We start from the raw sequence: 24,176 nt of genomic DNA, 5'->3' as shown, positions 1-24,176 counted from the left end.
CTGGATGGGCTTTTTTGTCACCCAAGTTGTAAAAATCTCCTTATTAGAGAAGGATGGAGCAAAGTCAGAAACACACCATTATACCAAAATCATTTTAGCTCCTGTAAGCTCATGAATTGCTCATTGGGATTCCTTTTTGGCTGCTTGCCCAGAACAGTTGGAGGAAAAAAAACCAAACCAAAACAAAAAAGTAGTCAAGTGAATCCTTAGAGAATCCATGAAGCTCCTGTTGGACACAGCCTTCTCCCAGGGTGTCCCAGCTCCCTGGGGGCACAGGGGTGCCACAGCCACCCTGGCAATGCCCCCGTGTCCTCCCTGCCCCAGCAGTTGTATTTTCTCAAACTGCCCAGGTAATAATGCCCAGTGCTAGAATTTGCAGAAAGGGGAAAATCCAGGGCCAAAGTGCTGGTTCTCTGCTCCTGTCACTGCAAAGGTGCTCATGGAATGATTCCTTTGCTCTAAAAGTCACTGGATCATGCTCATGAAGAACAGGACCCTCTTTCACTGATGTGCACAGGTGTGCACTGAGATCTGTTAAACCAACAACCTGGTTCTATTAACTAAAAATACAAATTTCACCGATGATATATCTACCTAGCATTTATAGACAGTCTCTGAACTAATTTATTATGCTTTTTTCTGAGTTTTCTTCCCTTCAAAATGATGCTCCTTAAGGCAACGACAGTAAATTATTTGTGCTTATTTCTGTCTTCTGCATTTGTACTGAAAAATCCTGTTGGGGTGTATTTCTGTTAGGTGCCCAAAATGACAAGCAAAGACAAAAATATGTCCATGCCCTGCCCAAAAATCCAAATAACCAACAATTCTGTCATGAAAACCACTCAGAAACAGAACTGGAAAAGGCTGAAGAACATCAAATTTGGGGAGTTAGGTAAGTGCTGAGGGTCCTGCCTGCTCAGCACTACACCACCTCACTTCCTTCAGACAAAAACCCTAAAAACCTGTGTAACCACACTCCCGAAAATACACACATGCAATGTAGGTGTCCCTCAGTCAGATTCAGACCTGCCAGCCCAGTGAAGTGGATTTTTCCAAGGCAGAGCCTACAGTCCACCAGGAGACTTCCTGCACATTGTTTGAAGTAAAACACACAACACTTGAAATAGCACTAACTCCAGTCTCAGCAATAAGACATGACAGCAAAAGGAAGAGCTGGTGAAAGGAATGTGTTAAATCAGAGCTTCTTTCAGCCTTGTGTGCCTCAGCCAATGTCAAAAATAGTGCCTGTGTCAGATCAGGATCACTGCTCCAACCCTCCCTTGGCAATAGGTGCTTATGTTACCTCCTCTGAAAGCAGGACCAGCTCCCCTCTGGAAACAGAAAGGAAATAATGTCAATTCTTTTGGGATACAGCCCAACAAAGCCCCTGCACACAGCAAGAGAAATTCCCACACGTGGCTGTCAGCCAGGGGAGACTCCATCTCCCAACAGGGCGCACTCACCACCACACGCCCCCAGCAGGGCTGGAAAACCTCGTGGGACCAGACTGAGAACAAGCACGAGGAGCACAAATTTCAGCAGAAAAGGCACAGCTCTGCCTCCCAGAACAGCTCACCTGCAGAATTCTACAGGACTGCCCAGGAGGAGACACCTGTGCCCATGGACAGCCATCCACAGGGAAATAAACAAATAAACTGCCCATCCAAACAGGGGCAAAACTGCAGGAAGGATTTCAACCCAGGGACAGCTGACAATGTCTAGAAAATCCTGAGATTAAATTAACATCTTCCTGTAAATGATCTTTTTAGGCCACAGATTCCCTTCCTGCTGAAGGGAAGTCAGAAAGGAAAGGGTGAGCTAGAGAAATATTCCATTATAATATGTGGAACAGGAATATTACCTGGTCAGGCTAATGCACATTGGTGCAGTTATGGCCAACCTGAGACAATTCCCAAGTCTGTCTTTGCACTCCCACCCCCATCACATCCACACTTGAAATCCTTCTAAGCAGAAGCCACCCACAATTCTTCTTCATCCTGTCACTCCTGATTACTGTATTCAAAAATTGAAATGTAAACACAGAATCTATGATGGTGCTTGCTTTTTAAAACTTCACTGAAAAAACAAGCATTAAGAAAACAAATTTAATTGTTTCTCAGTTGCGTACTGAAAACTCCAAAAATCACCATTTTCCAAGTTTATGCAGAAAACCAGGTTTCACATCGGGGGGGTGAACACAATACAATAAAAAACAGTAAAAGAAAGTCCAACACTAAACCATCCTACATTTTCATTAGGTTACAGCAGACATCTTAAACCTCTGGGCTCACTTCAGTAATGAACTTAGGCACATGTTTAGTTCCAGGTCCAGTCAGTGGTGTCTCCCACACAGTCAGGTAAAAGTTAAACTCCTTGTTTCGCCATCAATTGCAGCTTTCCAGCACAAGCAAAGGTCATATTTTGTTTTCAGTAACTGGGAAGAGATGTTTTCAATACACATTTTAAGATCCATGCTAGAAATTTCTACTAAAATTCGTTAAAGAGGTTTAGGAAATCCCTTTGAAGAGCTTAGTTCCTGCTGAGTCAGTGCAGATCAAGAAACCAGGCAGAAGGCTCCACGTAGAGCTTTATTCTCATCAGCTTAAAAGGATTTGTCCATGGACTCAAACACTGCAGAAAAAGCTTCCACACCCAGAAAAATGGAAATAATTCCCACTCTTTGACCAAGCACACAGAGAAATAAATAAAAATCATTCTTCAACACATCTTCAACAGCTGGGTTCTTCTGAGGAAGCTTTCATTGTCCTGAACAAATCACACCTTAAACAAGACTTGGAAAGACCAGTGGGAATAAGAACCCAGGTCAATATTACACTATTCAGGCATGACATACTGCACACTCTAACACATTTATATATATATATACACACACAGGACTAAGGGACTAAAGACACTAGATTAATTTGGGATAAATTTATCAATTCATCCATGGAAAAATAATCCAAACTTCACACACAAAGTGATGGGCTCTGGTCTGATCATTACCACTGAGGAAGGTGATCTCAGTGCTACAGCTGACTGGCTTTGCTGAACATCAGCCTGATGCTGAATGGCAGAGTCAGAAGAACAGACCTGGAAGGGAACAGCCTTGTTGGAAGAGCCAGACACACACTTATGCCGCTGCATAAATCCATGGTTTACCCACATTTCCAATTTAGTGTGCAGTTCTGGTGCCTCATCACCCTCCCTGCCAGAGGGGGTCACTTGTTTTACTGAACAGCCTGACCACAGGCTCAGGAAACCCAGCAAGCTGTTGAGGACAGTTTTAAATCAGCGTTGCCCACAAATCCACCCTGCTCTTGCCTTTCCCTACAAATCCATTTATAACTTCCAAGGGATAAAATAAAGGAGGCTGAGGTGGATCCATTTCGGAGCCTGAATCAGCCACTTTTACTCTGTCACTCTCTCCACCCCCAGCACCCACGGAAGGCATGAACACAAGTGCCACAAGGACACACTGTTTACAACTCCTCTGCAAACAGAAACATTTCCTCATCCAGCACAGCTGCTCCCTCTCAGCCTTGCAGCCCTGCTGCTGCTCCTGCAAACACAGATCCCACATTTCAGAAATGCCCCAGGACTTGCACTTCCCAGCACACACACCTTTGAATTTTCCCACTGAAACAAACATCCCTAAGCCAAACTGCTTTAAGAGTTTGTGATGCTATACAACTTTAAAAAGCCAAACTCAGAGTCACTTCAGTAGGCATTTCAATTTAGTGGTGTTGGGTAAAAGTAGTATTTCAAGGCAGAGAAAATTATAGCTCATCCACACATTTAAAGCTCTTCTATGAAGAAGGAAGTTCTGAGCACTAGAAACATGAGACAGATTATGTACAGCAAATCCTGTAAAGCCTGTATGTGATTTTTTTCTGCCTGTTTGCAGCAAGGATGATGAAAGCTTTCAAAACATTTGGAGTAACTCAACACCAACAATCTTTCCTCACCCAAATTACTGTGCTGCTCCTGAATTCTCAACACTTGCCACAGAATTCATCTACAACATTCTCAATACCAGACTACATCAAAGCAATGAAAAAACCCTGCAAATGCACTTTCTTAGCTGCATTAAATGTACTCATCCTAACCCCCTTGTATAAATGAAATGGCACACCAGCATGTACTATCTACCATGAGGAAACTATCCTCTTTCTCATTTAATAACTATTACCATAAACACTCCTTTGTGACTGAAATTAAAACCTAATCCAATATTTACCAATATTTATTCCCTTCAGTACAGAGTAGGAACTTTATCTTAATGCTCTCCCAACTCATTCATTGAAAGTCTCCTACTTGAGAAGGATAAGTATTCTGAAATGATATTAATTTCATTTCCAAAAATATGAACAGGAGTCCATATCAGAAATCTGACATCAGCACATCCCCTCAGTGCCACAGGACAGTTGCAGCCACGGGGTTTTGCTGTTTGTGCACACAGAGATTCTGTCTCCAGAGCACAGCTCCTGTCCCAGGAACAGCCTTTCCAAATGCTTCATGGGCTCACTGTATTTGAGCAGCAGTAAATTCATCACTGAACAGCTGGAGTTCTGCCCAGGAAAACAAACTATCTTCTCCACTGAAGAGAGAGACATGATGATTACGCCTTTCATATCCCTCTCATGCTGAAAATTATGGAATTACCAGAAAACTGTAATCATGAAAATGTTAAACTAAGGAGAATGTATTTTTACAGCAAATGAACATAATTATGTTTACCATATTTGGGCCCAAAGCTGGCTGGCAATTCAGTCTGTATATAGCCAGCAGTATCTGATTCACTGTCACAGGATATGAATAAACCAGAGCAATCCAGTGTGAATTACAGCCTCCCTCCCCATAACAAAACCAAACACTAGTGTGTACATAATACTAGAAAAGCATAATAGCACTGTAAATAGCAATTCCATAAATAGCAGTAGCTGAGTAGTTTCACTTTAATTCTAAAAATCATTCTTGAACTAGACTTCTGTAACAGGAGACTTTTGGAACTGTCAAAATGCTTTATTTCTAACAAATCTAGGGTTTGTAATATATTATCATATGTAGAGCTAATCTCTGTAGCTGATGAAGGAACAGTGGTGACAAGTAATTTGAGATCATAAAGATTAGCAAAGTAGAAGCAGTAGCATGCATACTTCATAACCTTTCCTCATTTTTTCTGATCAAAAAAGCTGCTTGTGTGTCCTGGGCACAGAATTCACCTCCTCATTAAGGCCAGAATTTTTAAAGCTTAATTAAATATAGATGAGATTTTTAAAATAGCCCTAACTCATCTTGCATAGCTGGGGCCAAAATAGGATTAATTATAAGATCAAATATAGCACCCTTCCAGTTTATAACTCTCTAATACAAATCCAAAGGAAAAGACAGAGCCCAAAATTGCCACCTGCAACATCTCCCCCTCGGAGACCACCCAGGGCTCGGTGCTTCTCTGGCTGCTCTGCTTTACACAGCACACAGTGAGAAGGAGCCGGGAGCTCCTGGGAGCTGCTCAAGGCTCTGCAGGTGCTGCCAGCACCGGCTCGGGCACACTCTGGGCACACAGCAGCAGCTCCCATGCTCAGACCCACATTCCAGTGCCCTCCATGGGTAAGCCCACCTGCTATTTCAGTCTCTCCATCATTTGTTGCCTTTCATCCACACAACGCAAATGCCAAAATAAGCCACGGGTCAGCATCAAAAAGCTGCACATGAGGAACTCTGCAGCAGCCCTGGGTCCCCTCCATCCACCCCTTACACAGAGAAAGCTGTAAGAAATTTCTCTCTTCAAAAGCAATTGTTTCCTGGGGTTTACATTTTATCTGCTTTTCCAATGAAAACTAGCTTGATTATTTTCCTTTTATTAAGAAAAGCAAGTATTTTAATATTTTAACAATTCAAACCAGAGTTAACATTCTTAAAAACAAAGTTAATTTTTTTCAATACAAACAAATTTACACGTTTGGAAAATAAATCTGGGGTAGATGCTACCAAAGAGTATAAATAACTTCCCCCAAGAGCTCTTTGCTAACAAATGCATACACAGAATTCTGCTGGCACTCTCCTCCCTGCCAGCTCTGAGCTCTGCAGTAACTATACAGCAGGGAAAGGCACTCAGCAGTCACACTGATTGCACAGAAATACTGATGGAATGGGATTTTTGCCGTAAAAAAAACTGCCTTGTTCTTAGGTTGAAAATTATTCACCAAAGAACTCTCAAATCTTTCCCAATAAAATCATCAGTAGTTAAATATTTATCAATCCTAATCTACAACTTATAAAACACAGTCACACCACTTTAGCACGTCCTGAAATTAAAAGTACTGAGAGTTTTATATAAACAACTAAGCCCTCAATCATGGGCATGATTTGTCACCAGGTTATGTGCCAAATATTTCTGCACTGGGTTGTGCAAGAACTCTTTTGTGCAGCAGAGGATACAATGGGATATTTATGCTGGTATAATGCATTTTGAAAGAGAAACAAATGTAATGTCTTAATCCATAAAACAAATTAACACAATGGGACTGATCTATGCAGTAGAAATACAACATCCAGAGGCAAACCTGGAGACTTAAACTTTGATTATTTGTTAGATGTTTCTGAAACCTCAGGTGTGTTGCCCCTGAAGCACCAGGTCCCACCAGTGGCACACACCCAATGGGAGATCCCAAGCCCACTTCTAATCAAATACATGCTAGGAGACCTCTCCACACTCCTTAAAAGAGCTGGATTTGTTCACAAACTAAGACAGGACAGAAACAGTTAAAATTTTAAGTGGCATCTTCTGATGTGTCAATTATACTTAACATTTATTAGCAACATGAAAGACTAAGCTTCAGTTAAATGCAGTTTAGGTGACTCAAGCCATGCTGACACTCCTTCCCAGCAGCTTTTGTTGACAAAGGGCTTTTCTGCTGCCCCAACAGCGACACAGGGAAGTTCTGCCAGCCACGAGACACTGCAAAGATGCCAAATACATTTAAGCAATGTCTCAATACCAGCTGATGCATCCACCATGGATTTGGCCAGGCACCTTCCAAACACATTTCCCCATATCAGGTTTAGAGAAAGTGACCTTTCCAGCACCAGGACTGTCTGTGCTGCTGCCAGGACCCCCCCTCTGGTACCAAGCACTGCCCATGACTAATCTGGCACCAGCAAGGAGAAGGCTACAATGCACAAGGCTCAGCATCAGGGCAATTCTCAGCCTGGCAACTCCTATTGTGTGCATTACTACAAACTCCCCCAGGCACCATTTTTAGCCACTGCTGGATTTCCTCCCTTCTCCCATCCCCCAGCCAGGCTCCAAACCTTGAAGTAACCTTGTTCTGTTCCCCCCCCAGAGACAGCTCCATGCCTGAAACATAACCTCTAATCTTATTTTCTATTTCTAGCGTACAATTCACGACCCTTATCCCAATTTTTTAAATTAAATATCCTCCACATTGCACACTCTGCTCCCGACAGTCAGGACAGAGCATGGAGTATGTCAGAATTTATGGCCATATGTTTCTTGTTGAGGACAATTTAACATTGCTTTTAAGAGCATTAGAAACAATGTATTTATACAATATAGGTTTAAAGCTTTCTCTGGTAAAGATATTAAACACGACTGTCAGTACTCCACTGCACAGAAACAGCTTAATTTGTTGGAAGGTTTATCTAAAGACCTTAAAATACAACAGATCTGCACTTCAGGGCAGTTTGCAATGCAGAGCATTAACTGCCAGCAATTATTCATACTTGAGAGACTATCTATGGACATTAGGTTAAAGTCCTACAAATTACAGGGGTTTGTTACAAAATCTCATCTCACACCATCTATTTATGAGAACTTTGCCTTAACTGGTTTGGGTTTTTGCAATGACAAAATATGTTTGTTTGTCATTGATTCTGTACCTTCTGCTAAACAAAGCCAATTAAAAGTGCCCTACTGGACCAGGCACCCATCTAGGCCACAACGGCAGTGATCAAGACCTCCACTTTTAATTAATGACCACAATCTATAACCCTCTTTCCTATTTTTACCCATTATACCCATTTGTAGAGCTGCTAGGGCAAATGTTTTTCCATGAACAAATTCTCCCACAAAAGCACTTTGACACACCACAGCTCCCAGAGGAATGAAAAAGGTTCCTCTGTCTCTGAAGTGCTGAAAAACAAGAAGTTTCCAGGACACATCCCAAGGCTGGAGGTTGCAGCCTGACATGGCCAGGAGTGCCAAGAGGTACAAGCAGGGCTGGGTTTGCAGCAGCCACACTGAGCACGGCTCTGCCCACCCCAAAATGAAGATTTCAGCCCCAGGAATCACCCCAGGAGTGAGGGGAGCTGGGTTAGCACCAGCCACAATGAGCACGGCTCTGCCCACCCCAAAATGAAGATTTCAGCCCCAGGAATCACCCCAGGAGTGAAGGGAGCTGGGTTAGCACCAGCCAGGCTGAGCACAGCTCTGCCCACCCCAAAATGAAGATTTCAGCCCAGGAATCACCTCAGGAGTGAGGGGAGCTGGGTTAGCACCAGCCACACTGAGCACGGCTCTGCCCACGGCTCTGCCCACCCCAAAATGAAGATTTCAGCCCAGGAATCACCTCAGGAGTGAGGGGAGCTGGGTTAGCACCAGCCAGGCTGAGCATGGCTCTGCCCACCCCAAAATGAGGATTTCAGCCCAGGAATCACCTCAGGAGTGAGGGGAGCTGAGCCAGGGCTGTGCTCACCCATCCTGCTCCCTGCCCCTTAGGGATCACCTTCACTGACACTGAGGGAAAAAGGGAATTCCCATGGACCCACACCCCAAAACACACCAAGTTTTTCAGAACAAAGCCAACTATACTCATATGATTTGATTAATCAGAGAATCAGCCAGCCCAGGATGCTAACAGCAAAGAAATTGCCACTAGTACTTCACAAAATGACTTTCCAAATTGTATTTCAGACATGAACAGTTACAGGACAGCTTGACCACAGAAGCAAAATTAAGAAAGAGGAATGATCCTTGAACCATGACATTAAGTGTTATGACACGATATGTTAATTTTTTTACATATATACCCTATCAATGTGCTTGACAATCAATATGGGTTGTTTCACACCATTTTGCACAGGCAGTTCTAGTAAATACCATCAGTTTGTTCTACTTCTCTCTCCCACTCCTTCAGCTTCCATCCTATTCTCAGCAGGGCATCATTTGAATTTCTTACCAGCTCCACACAAATCCAACAGTGTAAGTGGGAGGACTGCCTCCAGCAATTAAGAATAGAAGGAGATAAGTGAACACATACCAGACTAGAAAAAATCAAGTGTGAGAACTTCTTAAGGTAGCAGAGCTGGGTTTTGGAATGGACTGAAAAGCAACAGAGAAACTGTGAAGTCAAGAGTCACCTCATTAACACATTTATCCACCACTGGGTACCATAAAACAAAAGTTACCAATGACAGGAGCAGCCCTGAGATTCATTCCTAGGTAATTCCTGGGGGATAACAATACTTTCTTTCTTTAAAAAAGATGAATAAAATTACACTGTCAACATGAAGAAATACAAGTCAGGACTGCCTCATGCCTCAGCAAAATCATGATGTTATAAACCCATATTTTGAATGGCAACTTCATTGAGTCTTCAGGGTCAACATTTGAAAACTTCTCTACCACACCTCAAAATAAGGACTCAAAGCATCTTGAAAAAACCTCACTGAGATTCTCATGTCAATGAATGACAACCACAAAAATTTATCATGCCACTAGGAAAATATGTGAAAATATGTTTTCAAAAGGATACTGTTAGTCAAATGGAAAAAGAGTATCACAACAAGCACTGTCCAAAACCCAGCTACTTCAAAACACTAAATTAATTAAGCATTTTATGGACACCAGAGTTATAAAATGCATCATTTAAAGAACTAATATAATATTGCTTGTCAATGTAAACATAAGTTAATTTTCCCACAGTCTCTGCCTTTACTATGAAAGGTAGTGAAGCAATTCTAAGTCTTCACAGAGGACAGCAGTAAAGTCTTTAATTTTTCAGCACTGTTTCCACTCCCATCTTTCACAAACTTGTGGGAACACAGCATAGGTGGTTTTAGTTATGCTAAGAATATTCTTCATTAGTCATAAAGAATGAAACCTAAGTTGTAGCAGAGTGAATCCATACGTGACACCATTTACAAATCATTACTTCACAGGGCAAGGGCTCCTGGAGCACAGTCACTGCTGCAGGCTGGAGCTGCATGCTGATCTGTGCCTTCATTTCCAATAAAGCATGCAATGCACATTCAACTGAGTCAAAACAACCCTTCCAACACACAGTCCTTTAGAGGAAACACTCAAATTACTAATGAGCTCATGAAAAGCTTTGAAACTCACTGAAAATTTAGCAATTCTTTTTTAATTTCTGAAAGAAAACCTGAGAACTCCTTTTTGAAAAATCAGCCTTTGACTTGGAGCACCAGCAGGTGCTGGGGGCAGTGCTGCCATCACTGCTGTCATGCTGGGGCAGGGTGACAGGGACACGGAGCACCCAGTGCCTGATGCCTTTCTTTGACACTGAACAACAGACATTAAAATAATGCTTAAAAATTAATTTAACAACTCCATTTCAACTAGCAAGTATGATCTACAAGGACACCAATGTGATCTAATAAACAGTTAATTGGACACTGTGCCTTGTGACTCTACCTGCCACAAACTCCTGGCACACCTGGCTGAGCTCACACAGCTCCCTGCCAGGGAGGGCACTGCAGATCCACCCCAGGAACCACAGCAGGAACCTTCCATCTGAACACAGACCTCAGCTAAAATCTTCTATCTGAACACAGACCTCAGCTAAGAATCTTCTATCTGAACACAGACCTCAGCTAAGAATCTTCTATCTGAACACAGACCTCAGCTAAGAATCTTCTATCTGAACACAGACCTCAGCTAAGAATCTTCTATCTGAACACAGACCTCAGCTAAAAATCTTCTATCTGAACACAGACCTCAGCTAAGAATCTTCTACCTGAACACAGACCTCAGCTAAAATCTTCTATCTGAACATAGACCTCAGCTAAGAATCTTCCATCTGAACACAGACCTCAGCTAAGAATCTTCCACCTGAACACAGACCTCAGCTAAAATCTTCTATCTGAACACAGATCTCAGCTAAGAATCTTCTATCTGAACACAGATGTCAGCTAAGAATCTTCCATCTGAACACAGATGTCAGCTAAGAATCTTCCATCTGAACACAGACCTCAGCTAAAAATCTTCCACCTGAACACAGACCTCAGCTAAAATCTTCTATCTGAACACAGATCTCAGCCAAGAATCTTCTACATGAACACAGACCTCAGCTAAGACCTTCCCACACAATTATTGCTTCCAAATCCCTCCAGCCCCAGTGGAACCATCACACAGCACTCACACAGCTCACTCTGGACAAAACTCAATGTCCATGCTCTTCATAATCAATAGTACGGAAACAACAACTTTCACAATGGCTCTGGAGAAGGGAAGTGAAATGATTATTTAGGAAAAAATTTCTCCTTGCATCTGCTTTAAGATAAGCAGCAAAGTAACAGAGCCCAGGGAACAATGAGGTGGTTGGGAAGAGCCCTGCTGCTGGACCTTGATATCTAAGGCTCCAACTTCCACTGCAGTTCTCTATTACATTCTCTATTTAATGATAATGCCCCTTCTTCCACATTTTCCCCATCAGGCAGGCTCTGATAAAACCCTGAACCTGTGTGTCCTGTGCCCCTGAATTAGTGATGGCAGCAGAAAGTGCCAATGGCTGCAGCACAACCAAACAAAGCAGCAAATGCTCCTGCAGGAGGATTTCCATCCACTCCTGCTCCCCACAGTGCTAGATAGGAAAATATAGGGAGCTGTGTTCCAACTGCACCAATACTCCTTCCTTCTACAGCTCTGTAAGGATTTGCTCTGCTTTTAGAATTATTCTGTTAGGCGATTACAGTTATATTCTACATAAGCCCACAATATGTATCTGTAGAAACCTCTCAGGGAACACTATAGGGATGCCACATTTATTTTCTCCATTTCTATTCACAACTTGAAGTTTGGAGTTTCCTGCAAATTCTGAACACTAAAAACATATTCTGCTTTTTGACTTCCAATTCAACAACACGGGTCCATTGGCAATTTCTTTTCCCTATTTTCAGATTAACTCCAGCCAGTTAAACCCCACAGCATCAGACAAGCATCCTTACTACACACTGAGGTATTTATAGATCTGGTTTTACCCACAGCAATACAAAATATGGATTTCCTGCATGTACCTAACAATGCCTGCTACGTGCACACTGCACAATTCCTGCTCTGCCCACTGAGGGAGTCGAATTTCAATGAGACATTTTCTCAAAATTTCAAGTCTAGAAATAAATCAGATAATTACCTTCCTTCAAAGCATCCAGTAACACTGCGCAGCTGGAGCAGGCCATACCACTTTGTGCATTTATTTTATTAGGAACAATGTGTTCTAAAGACAGAACTGGGACTAACCACAATCAGTATTGTTGGATATACACTGAAGGGTTTTATCCTCTGCTACCACTTGTGCATTTCCCTGAAGCAAGGAGAGTTTGGGCAGTGCTTGAGCTGCCCCAGGGACGCTAACTCGCACCAAACTCAGTAACAATAACAGGAAATCTTTTGCATTTTCAGCATGGCAGATTCCTCTCCCCATCTTTCAGCTAACATTCCAATCCTCACTATGTAACACATACAATCAGGAGAGTTTTATATGGCAATTAAAGTTTAAAGCAGGAAAAAAAGAAGTAAAACTAAAAGTAAGAACAAAAATAAGCACGGGGGGAAAGGACAGTGACTGGATTCAGCAGCATAAAAAATGGAGATGATTCTGTGCCTGGCAATGAAACTGATGGGGTTTTTTTTACAGCATATCAATATAACAATATTCAAAATTCAGATGAGGCTATATTTTAGGGCTCTCAAATGCTATTAGTGAGGCATCCTGCTGGTTTCTGAGTTGCTGCATGCCTATCAGAAAATCACTTTAAACAGCAGAGTCACTTGTAAAATGGAACCTTAGCTCCTCTTAGAGCTAATGTTTTATTCTCTGTCTGAAACAGAAATTATTCTGTGGACTGCTTTTCATATTTTTCAGGTGATTATGCTGGCATTTCTTTGTCTCTGAAGTTGAAGCATACACTCTGTTTAGGGGTCATTTCTTTGTCCACACTTTGGTCACAACAATGGATTTTTATTAGTCCAAACTAACACTTATTTACTGCTAATAAAAACTATTTCAATGTTAAATTAAGCAACCTCTACTAGTAAGCACCTTGAAGATACTACTCAATAAAAAGCATCAATGAAAACATCTTGTGGCACGGACGTTTTTACCATACACCAATGTTGTAAATACCTGACTTATCCTGGATTCACAGAATGTTTTGGGTTGGAAGAACCTTAAAGCCCATCTCATCCCACCCCTGCCATGGCTAGGACACCTTCCACTCTCCCAGTTATCCTTGGTTATTCCAAGGGCACATCCAACCTGGCCTTGGACACTTCCAGAGCTGGGGCAGCCACAACTTCTCTGGGCACCCTGTGCCAGGGCCTCAGCACCCCACAGGGCATCATTTCCTCCTAATATTTAATCTAAATCTACCCCCCACTCAGCAAAGACCATTCTCCCTTGTCATATCACATGCTTTTGGGAAAAGTGACAGATTTAAGCTTGTTATTCATATGGGTTTTTAACCTAATATTTGTAGTTCTAAAGGATTCCATTGAATAGTCTCTCTCAATTACTTATTGAGTTCATGACTATAAGTAACTGCTTTGCTGTGGTTCTTACTACAGCTTTCTCCTATTTAACAAAACCCAACATTTTGAACAAAGAAAAGAAAACAAAAAAAAGGAGAGGCACTGCAGTGTAAGTGCAAGTAAGCCACAAGTACCTGGCACACAACCTTCAGCTCACCACCAGCCCAGGGTGAGGCAGCATCTTCCATACGGAAGAACATGGAGCAGCAGTTTTAGGAAAAAAGTCATTTCACCAGAGAAAACAAAAACCAGTTCTTCCCTTCACATCACCTACAAAGCATCACTTTTGAAGTATTTGTGCTGTAAATGGTGGTTCTTACCAGAGAGGGGCACAACAGCTGACCTGCCGTGCTGGAACACCCAGCAGTGAAGACAAAGGCATCTCACACCTGAGGACACACACTGATAGATGGAAGTCAATTTGTCAGGTGTTTCCCTCCTCTGAGGGCTATTCTGCAGCTGCAATTCCCATTCCCTGCTTTTTTTCAGAATATATGAAGTGGATCCTCTGAGATCACAAGGTTTGGACTGTGTCAGACAGAAACCCACCATCCTTTGGCCAAAGCACTACCTGCCTGTGGCAGTGTAAGGCCAGGGAAAGCCACTGAGCTACAGCACTTAGGCCAGTGGTGTGATGTAAAAGAAGAAATTCTAAAAATCCTCAACACAAATCCTTAGCAACAGCTAAATAAAGGATTTTAAGTCCACTAAGGCAACAGTGCTTTGAGGCACGATGAGGTTTTTCACATGCTACCGAGCACAATAATCAATATTCACACACAGCTACTTCCAATTTTGCCTAAAGTCTACTGCTCCAAATTATACCAGTTTAACTTTGCTCACATTAGAATTCATTTTAGAGAAAAATATTTAGCATAGATGCAATATGCAAGATGCCCTGCATTCATATTATAATTTATTCTTCAACACACTGAACATCTGAATCAAAACACAGCACACCTTCCTGGGAACACTCGTGATTATGAGGACTGGATCACTTACAAAGCTTTAAGTCAAAAGGAAAAGGAACATTATTATGTAGTGTAGAAAATTTAGTTAACTATATTAGACCTGTTTTTGTTGGTCTTTCATTTCATGTGCAGCAAAATACAATCAACACAGCAGAGAGAACTCTTGCTCCAGACCAGAATATATCAAGCAGCATATGCAAAGAAGACACAATATATTGCCTCCCTGAGAGCACAAGAATTTTTGGAAAGAAACTGCTTCATCTGTCCTACAACAATTTCAGAACAAAATACAGATACAACCTTTTAGCAGAAAGCAGCTGACTGAAATATGTCATTTTCTCCTGTTTCAGAATGTGACTTAAAATACCAGTAACAACACATGACATCAGAGAAAAGCACCCACTGGCTGCAATGTGAAGCTAAAAAAAAGCCCCATAAAAATGTGAATGTCTCAGGAAAAAGAACAAATCACAACATTAAGCCAAATGTCATATAAAGCCAAGTCATATAAAACCAGCAGCAGTCTTCTTCATCTCTCACACTGCACAAAGTCAAGGGCCATGAAGGCCTTTCAGGTGAAACACAGCAGAAGATGCTGAAACACAGGAGAAGGCAGACATTTCCATCAATAGACAGACAGACATTTCCATCAGTAATCCCCCTAAATGCATGGGAATCGTGAACAAGAGGGTTAAGGACAGAGGAACCTGAAGAACAGCAACATGCCAACCTACAGACATGTCCTCAGAAGCTTAGTGTAAAAATCACTGCAAATTGTCACAACGCCCCCCTCAATGCACTGCACAAACAAGAAACTGTGCAGCTGTTTAAGAGCAAATTAAAAAAGCAAATTAAATTTATTTCCTGCATCTTTAAAGGCAGAGGAGCTCCTCAGCCCTGTCCCCTGCTAGCCTGAGCAATTCCCACCATGGTGTTCACCTAACACACCTGGCCAAGAACAGCCCTCAGAAAGGTGACCAAACACACAGCACCCAGCTGAGAGAGCTCCTGGCATCTGCCAGGCACCTGCTGATTGATCACTGAAATGTGGAAAAGGAGGGCACACACAAGAGCTCTCATCTGCTACCCCATGTTCAGCAGAAACACAAGTACAGAGCAAAGCGTGGTCTGTTATTCATTTGTCTGTCTGTATCAGACAACCCCAGTCAAACCTCCTACAACCCAACCATTCCAGAATCTAAGATTTGAAAAAAAAAACCCAAACAGTCTCTTTCCCTGCTGCCTCTTCAAAGGGAGAAAATGCACTTTACCCAAAAAACATTTCCCTAAATCTTGTGTGTCAACGACAGATTTAATCTATCATACCAATTCATCACCACAAAAATGTAACATTCCTATACAAAAACAAAAAATGTATCATTAGTGGTTTTCAACAGATTTCATATCCAGAAACATCTGCAGAGCAACGGATTCACTTAACCAGTCAAGGAACTTTTCTAACCACTAAAGCAAGCAACAGATTGACTTCAAAATAGCACAGGTCAGATGTACCACTTTGCCACATGGAAAAAGCTCTAAGTGCACTTGACCAGAGACTGCCAAACCAGAGCTTACACTGTCACACAACCCAGCATTTGGTCTTCAAACTGAAATAGCCATTCATGTGAAAGACTGCATTTAAATTAGCGTTGATAATCTGGATCTGCAGAATATCTTTGCTAAGAAGGAGGTATGAACAAGTCTGTGTTAAATTCATAGCCAAGTTTTACATAAAATTTGCTAATTACCAAAGTTATTTTGTAATACCTGCCTAAAACTTTACAAGGTTTGCTCCTCTTTGGGCCTGGAATGAGGTCAAAGTGCTGAATTCAACACCACAATCTGTTGCCCTGGAAATTATTGCAATGTTTACACAAAGAAGTTTATTATGAGATCTAATAGGATTGCTCAAAAAAAATGTTTTCATTCTCCTTCTGAAAGCAATACAAGACAGACAGAAAGACTCCTTTGAGTAAGGACTTCTCCAACATTTTAATGTAGAGCCAAGCATGTTCCTATAACATGCTTTGTTTTTCAGGGTTTGGTTCTAAAAACTGACATTTCTTTCCAGGACTCCATACAATTTTTATCAGCATGAAACAAAAATAAGCCACAGAACTACAAGTCCAAATACACTTGCATTACTTTAGGAAATTTAATTTTTGGTTGACCTACTCTGCTCTTCTATACATAAACTTCAGCAACTTCTCTTTGAAAAAAGCCAGAACAAGTGTAACACTACCAAAGCCTCCACCTTGTTTCTATCAGAAGATGTGCACCTATTCACACAGGTGAAAGGACAATTTATTTGTACTGCACTCTGAGTTACTGAAGGATGCCCAGTTTGCTCTCTGTATGTAAGGGATGCAGAAAGGGATGTTTCATCTGCACCACTCACAACTGAACTCAGTAAAACAAAATTCTGATCATTACCAAGTTTCTTCATTCTGTTTATTTAGTAAATTAAAGCCTTTCGTTTTTCCTAAAGAATACATGCATATTTAGGAGGAGATCTATTTTTCATCATCATATTAAAGTTTTTGATTGCATCACTTGCTTGCAAATGCTTATCTCATATAGCAGAAAGGGTTGATCTTATTGCCTTATTATTTAAATATTTGCAAGTTGTGTTGCTCAGCCGAAAAACCACAGATAAATATCTAACTATGTGTTTGGTAAGAGGCTAAATAAAGTTTATTCTGCAGCTCAGAAACATGCACTGATGAGGCAGGATTCTGGAACAATGTCCTCACACAGTTTGAGTTAATGCTATTCCACACCACCTGGCCTTGACTCCTGCTCGGACCAAGAGCTGCAGACCACAAGCAGCATTGCTACTCTTCCCTCTCACCAAGAATCTTCTCTGCTCAGCATCTTTCCATTTTTTACAAACACAAAATGATGAACACCTCCTTCATTTTTACCTGCATTTGACAAACTGAGTATTTGCAGATTACAAACTCATCCTACACTGAAGTTGCCCTGAAGAAGAACACACAGAACAGGAAGAATAGCATTTTTAGGTACCCTCTTCCTCCTTGCATCCTTCCTCCTTCCACATGATACAAAACCATCTGGTGCAAGATTTGCAAACAGCATTCTGAGAAACATTTTGAAATAGGCACCAGAAAGAGGTTACGTTCCTCAAATCTTTTGGAGTGTGGCACAGAATTACATTCACCCCCTGTGTTCCTTCCCCTGAGATTCCCCAGGCTGTCACTGCAGCTGGGAGGATGCAGCCATGAGAAGAATCTTTCAAGAAGAGCTGTATTTCTGTGTGTCCTTCCTAGGCACTACAGCCCTCTCTGCTTTTCAGGAGTTTTGTTACATGATCATATAAAAAGAATATCTGGCTTCTTCAGGATGAGATTACCAGCTACAAATATTTTAAGGGACTTCAAAAAATGTTACCTTGTACTTAAGACTCTTAGGAAAGATCTCCAGATTTTCCTGGAATGTGAGCTGCAGACATTCATTGCTTTATCTTTCTCCAGGGAAGTCCTTGTGCTTGGACTCAAAGTGTTCTCAGGTACACAGCCAACGTCTGTGATATGTACAGAAGAGCTGGAAGTTCAACTTTCATTAAAAATGCCTGGTATCATTGCCCTGAATATCCTGGTATGAGACAAATCATGTGGACAAAGAATCTCATTTTACCTCAGTAAATCCAGAGGAATTCCCAACACCATCCAGAAACTCACAAAAATACCAGTTACAACAGTCAGGTAATCTACTTGGGAAACTAAAAACACTCAGTTACTGACAGAATTAGAGATAAATTTCATTGGTGGACAACCCTCACATGAATGAATCACACTAGAGATGCCTGTGGAAATGGAAAAAAGGAAGTCCCTTGTTCCTGCTCTTCTCCTACCCTCTCCTCTACAACTCTGCTTTAGAGTTCCCAAAATGTGTTAAAATAAAGCATTAAAGAAACTAAATTCAAAATTATTATTTCTATCGAGGGAAACAAACTTCCTCTTACATTCAGAAGCTGTTCAGGTTGAGGAGATTTATTCTGCTCCCAGATTGCAGAGTACACGACACAGAGCCCGAGGAATTTTCTATAATTGGACAGTACCATTTAAATGTCAGCTTTGAGAGCACAACTAAACAAGAGTCACACCTAAAACACTGCTATTAAACAGCCAGTTGACGTGTTCCCTCACAGCATTCTAACCAGCACAGAGGTAGTGGCAGGAAAGAACAAAAATAGAATAGCTCAACACGAGGAGTGCCCGACAGGGTGGTGGAAGAATTCTCCTGTTGAAATTTCCCAAAGAATCTAACTTTTGCAATGCTGTTGTACAGAAATGCCAACAGAAAATGTTAATGCCTGACAAGTACCCCACTGTAATAATGCTTGATAAACCACAGAGTCCCACTGACCCCAAACCATTTGAAAAAGCAGAAAACTGTTAGGAAAGCCAGTAACAAAAGATCACAAAGAAGGAACAATGAAAATCTAGCTAGCCTAAACCAGAAAATACTCATCAGATATTTCAGGGAGAAAATGTTACTAAAAACATAAGCAGTAATTGGACACAACTTAGGGACGCATTGTAAAGATGTTTCCTAAGGCATTCTTTTGTCAGTGTGACCCTAACAGTAAAACCCTACAGCAAATTTTTTTTTTTTTTAAGTTTTTGGTTTGTTTTTCAGCTAATACAGCAAAAATTCTATCTGCCAATGCTATCGTGTTCTCCTATGAGGGCTTTCCTTAGAAGGAAGAATATTTATTTCCTTAGTGCAAATGGTTCTTCAAAGCCAAGTCCTGGAATACCACACTTCCAACTGGAGCTGGATGAGCTGCCGTGTGTTATCACCAGCCTGAAGCCAATTTGCCATCGATGGAATGCAGGATCACAGCTGGGAAAATGCCTGGCGTGCTGCACAGCCTCTGAAGGATGCCTGAAAGCTCACAGAGCCTCAGCTACTCCCACCTCAGACCCACCCATGCACTCACAGACATCCCAGGACTCCCCTAGCTGTACCTGGGCTCCTTTACATTCCCCTTTTCAGCCCTTTTCTGTCATTCTTCAAAGCCTGAACAGCATTTCTAAACCTTCTATTCTGCTTTTTTTCACACACACTCACTCCTTTTTCTTTTACTCCAAAGCACTCCAGCCTGAATCCCTGGAAGTTGGTTTGCCTCGTGCAAAGCTTGTGACCTTAACAGAATCACACAGATCAATTCCCCAAAATTTATCTTAAATAACCAACACACTAATTCATTAATTACAGCAGGGTAAAACCAGATTGACACTGCAAGACCACAGCTCTCAAAACAATTTGTCTAGTCACATTAGAGCTCTTCAAAGTGAAACACACCTCATTACCACTAAAATTATAATTTTGAAGTTCCATTTTAAAATTCTTTTTTTCTCTCCTCGTTTTAATCACCGTTTTGACAAAATTCAAGGACTGGACTAAACCAGTTTATCCACAGAACATTACAAGACTGGAATCCTATCAGACCAAATTGGCAATAAACCTGCAAAGCAGAATTTGTGAATGGAATGTGTCCTATTCCTCGACACACACCTTAAGGGCTTCTTTGATGGCTGAAAGGACAAATGTCTAAACAGCTCCTAATGTACAACTGTCTTGAGGTACATGAACAGCAGAAGAGAAGAAACACAAAGCCAGAGGTGCAACAAACACAACTTCAAGCTTCTTCTCCTTGAGTGTGAAACCCATCTTTAACATATTCTACTTAATTTTAAATACATTTTTTCATCCTCCAAGCCAGAATTTCAGATTTTACAGGTATCAAGACACAGGACCTCCGATGATTTAGATCCACAGTCCCCACTAAGTTTCCAGCACGTACAAAATCCAAACAGAACCTGTAAAGCACCATGGCCCAGAAGCATGGGATTGCCTGTAGCTTGTCAGCAAAGGCCTGGGAAGGGCATCCAGACACATCACCAAGCTCCAGGAAGAGCAGAGCAATTACAACACAGAGTTCTGTCAAGTGCAGCAGCGCCGGCTGCCCTCAGAGCCAGCCCCAGCAGAGCAGCCTGTGATGAGGTTACCCATGCTGCTGGAAATGTCATCTTTCATGTTCAACATAAACCCCTTCTGTAGCTAATAACAAAACCCTGGCATTGTTTGCCACACGTAGGTTGTTGCTCTGGCTAACACCCAATCCCAGTAATAATATTCTATCTACCTACAATCACCACAAGAAAATGCTCATTCTCAGCCCTGACTGGTGCTGCAAGCTCTGAGAGCTGCCACACTCCAGCAGGTTCTGCATCTCCCTGTGCAGGTACCTGTCTGCACTGATCAGACACTTCTCTAGAACTCTAGGAACACCTTGAGATTACTGGGAATAAAGGAGCTCTTTTCATACAGCACAATTAGTCATATCAGCAGTGATAGCTATTTTGAGCAGCACCCATTAATCACTATCATTAGCAGGATTTCTGGTGTACCAGCATTCATTGTACCAAGAACAAGTCTTTTCCTATTCCAGTACTACCACAAAAACAAAAGCAGCAGCACAATTTCTCTTGAATTAACCCTGTTTTGAGTAAGGCAAGTGGCAGCACTTAAAATGACTGTCAGTGTCAGATACAAAGAAAAGCTTACTTAGGACAGAAAAATACAATTGTTTTGCTGCAAAGAAAAGCTGGCCGCCATTTGTACGCTGAGGCAGAGGGAGTGTTGAAAAATAATAAATAGTGGGAAGGAGTGGGGAATAAAGATCTCAAGCTGGAGACAGCACACCCTCAGAAAAATACGATGCCAGTGACCAAACCCAAGCTGATGTCCAAGAAGCAGAAGAAACCTAGACTTCATGTTTACATGTTGGTAGCAGACATTTGCCTTATTACATTTTATGAGGGATTATTTACCTGCTAGCCAAATTTCAGAGTCTCAGAACAGACTTTCAACTAGAAAAATATTCTCCATATGCATTGTTTCCCGTTTCCTAACCACCCTGAGTAACCCCTGATGCAGAAGGAGCAGCCAGCAGAAGCATTCCTGCCTTACACCAACCAAGGGAGCAGCACCACGAGAGGCACAGAAAGCAGTGGCTGTGAGCTGCTCCAGCCTGGCTCCTCCAACACCAGGAACACAAAACACACCTTCATCTCAACCAGACATCAAATACTTCGAAAGGTCTGCTGGGAAGGAAAGAACAGAAAATACAGGAAGAAAGAAAAACCTCCTGCAAGTCATGAACGTGGAAAACTTGCCATTCTTTACAGAAGGTCCAGCTTTATCTTCTGTAGAAACGTTGCCCGGTAGAAGACTCGAGCCAAGTGCAAAATCATGTTGGTACCCATGATACACAAACAGCACCTGTGCACATACCAAAACGGGCCAACACTGCTGATCCCATGAGCGGCACACCAAAACCTTCATGCGGCCAGGAGCCACACAGCACACACCTCAGAAAGGCGAGGGAAGGGGAGCTTCTTCAGCCGCCTGTGCCCACACAAAACAAATACAGTTCCTCAACAGCACCACTACATATTTGCCCACAGCACTGAGCTGAGGAAACACAAACATCCACAACAATATCCTGAAAATCCAGCAGCTGTAGATGAGAGACTGTCCAAGGGCAGCCGGCAGTTCCAGATGCAGTGCCATTTTGGGAGGCAAGCCCAGCCCGTGCCAGCTGCATGTGCCTCCGGAGGAGCCACCCGGTAACACCAAGTTTACTGCAGCTACGCACCGCTGAGGCACGGCCCTCGTCACAACACCCAGACATCTGCGCCTCCATAAAATCAGTAATGATAATAATAACGGCCAATTTATACCTCCGACAGGGTTTATAACCTCACATAAAACAAACAAATAAGACCTTCCGACTGCTTTCAAGTTCCTAAGCCGACATCCACCCGACAAATACATACCTCTGCCATTTCCTCCACGCTCAAACGAATAAAACCCCTCAAGCAGGCAGAAGCAAGGGAGCATTGGTAAACTTTGAAGCTACAGCCCAAAATGCGTTATCCTCTTCTGCTGGCAGCTACCACAGGCACCCAACATAAGGTTCGGCAACAGCATCAGGTGAAGGATCGGCACGCAGCCCCTGCAGCGCCCGGGGACGCCGCTGCCCGCAGGCCCCGGCCCGGGGGGCGCGGAGCGGCGCGGGGGCCCCGAGCCCGGCCGGGCTTTGGGCGGCGCCGCTGCCGCGGTGCCCGGGGAGCTCCGGCCGGCGCCGCCCGGGAGAGGCCGCGCGGCGGGGCCGCCCCAGCGCCGGGGGCCGGCGGGGCCGGGCCGGGCGGGCGCCCTGGGTCACCGTGGAGCAGGAAGGTGCGCAGGAATTCCCGCAGGCGCAGTCCCGGCCCCGCCGCGCTGCCCGGGCTGCCCGCACACGGGTCACGGGGGGGCGGCCGCAGCCCCCGACACCGCCCCGGGCTGCCCCCGACACCGCCCCGGGCTGCCCCCGACACCGCGGCCGGCCCGGCCCGGCCCCGCCGGGGCACCGCCGCCTCGCCTCCCCCCGGCCGGGGCTCCCCTCCGGCCCCAGCCCCCACCGGCGCCTCCCGAGCGGCCCAGGGGCTGCCCCGGGCGCTGCCGCCCTCCGCGCCGCGTCCCCCCGGTGCCGCGGGCGCTGCCAGCCCGGTGCCCGCCCGGCCGGGCCCGCGGGCCGCGCTGCGGGCTCGGGCGGGCGGGCGGGGCCGGGCCGGGCCGCGGGGCTCGGAGGGGTCGGCGCGGCGCTCACTCACCTGCCCGCGACAGCCCCGGGGCCCGCGCCGAGCGCTCCGGAAACGGCGGCGGCTCCGCCGGGGCCGGGGAGGGGCCGGCGAGGGGCGGGCGGAGCCGCGAGTGACAGCGGGAAGGGGCGGCGGGAGCGGCGGGCGGCGCCGGCCGCGGGCAGCGGGGCCGAGGGGGCGGCACGGACGGCACCGGTACCGGCACCGCGGGGTCCGGGCGGGGCGCGGAGAGCCCGGGACCGGCACCGGGTGCGGGGGAACAGCCCGAGGGGCGGCCCGGCGGCACAAAGAGGGAGAAGGGCGTGAATTAACCAGGGAATATTTTATATGAGCTTAAAATTGTGAGGGTTCCCACTGTGTGGTTTTGGGGCCAGATGCAGCGTCCCGATTCAGGAGAGCTGTTGGAGATGGAGATCGGCGGCGGCACCTGCAAGGTTCTGAATTCCTTTTCTGTCCAAAGTCACTTGCTGAACAAACTGCAGGGTTCAGCACTAGTGTTCAATTTATTTGGGAATTATGTAAAACGCACAAACATCATCCCAAACAGATCCCTTTGACATAATTGTCATGGTGCTACCAGCTTTAGGAATTGTTGAGAAATAGGCCTGGTCTAGGATGTGAGTTTAAACTGCTTTCATATTATTTCTCAGGCTTAATGCAGGTTTTACACAGAAAAATTTGCTGTACAAAATAATGTATTTTCAAATCCTATTTCTACAGAAAGAGTCTCTGTTA

General features: G+C 43.8%; 1 protein-coding gene across 1 annotated transcript in view; it reads right to left on the bottom strand.

Annotated features, from left to right (window-relative positions):
* The window catches only part of GARRE1 (granule associated Rac and RHOG effector 1), a 61,145-nt gene extending 37,623 nt beyond the window's left edge, over nt 1-23,522 (bottom strand). Inside the window, exon 1 of the mRNA XM_058033893.1 lies at nt 23,454-23,522. The gene's annotated coding sequence lies outside the window, so the exon portion shown is untranslated. The remainder of the gene's footprint in view (nt 1-23,453) is intronic.
* Nucleotides 23,523-24,176: the final 654 nt, after the last annotated feature.

Source organism: Melospiza georgiana, chromosome 14 (assembly GCF_028018845.1).
Source record: "Melospiza georgiana isolate bMelGeo1 chromosome 14, bMelGeo1.pri, whole genome shotgun sequence".
Taxonomy (NCBI): Eukaryota; Metazoa; Chordata; class Aves; order Passeriformes; family Passerellidae; genus Melospiza; species Melospiza georgiana.
This window is presented reverse-complemented; position numbering and strand designations above follow the sequence as displayed.